Source organism: Morone saxatilis, unplaced genomic scaffold, assembly GCF_004916995.1.
Source record: "Morone saxatilis isolate NCDOM2014 unplaced genomic scaffold, NCSU_SB_2.0 Contig16, whole genome shotgun sequence".
NCBI classification, from domain to species: domain Eukaryota; kingdom Metazoa; phylum Chordata; class Actinopteri; family Moronidae; genus Morone; species Morone saxatilis.
The window spans coordinates 287,358-287,621 of record NW_023339718.1 but is presented as its reverse complement, the minus strand read 5'-3'; positions in this window follow the sequence as shown (position 1 = coordinate 287,621).

Below are 264 nucleotides of genomic sequence, written 5' to 3'. Positions count from 1 at the left end.
TGCCTGGTTTTGGAGTAGGGGTAGGGAGGTGTGGCCTCTGGCACCTCCCACCTCCGTAGCCAGAGCGAGTACCATGACAACCATGCGGGCCTGCTGGCGACTCCCTGTCTTCATCAGCCACGGTTGCCATGGTAACTCCCCAAAGGGGCTCCTGCAGATCAGCGGGATGGCCGTCCAGTTGACTAACCCTCTCCCAGCTGGGGAACGGCTGAGGGAGAGCAAGAGAGCGGAGTGAAGGGGAAGGGAGGGTGTGTGTGTGTGTGT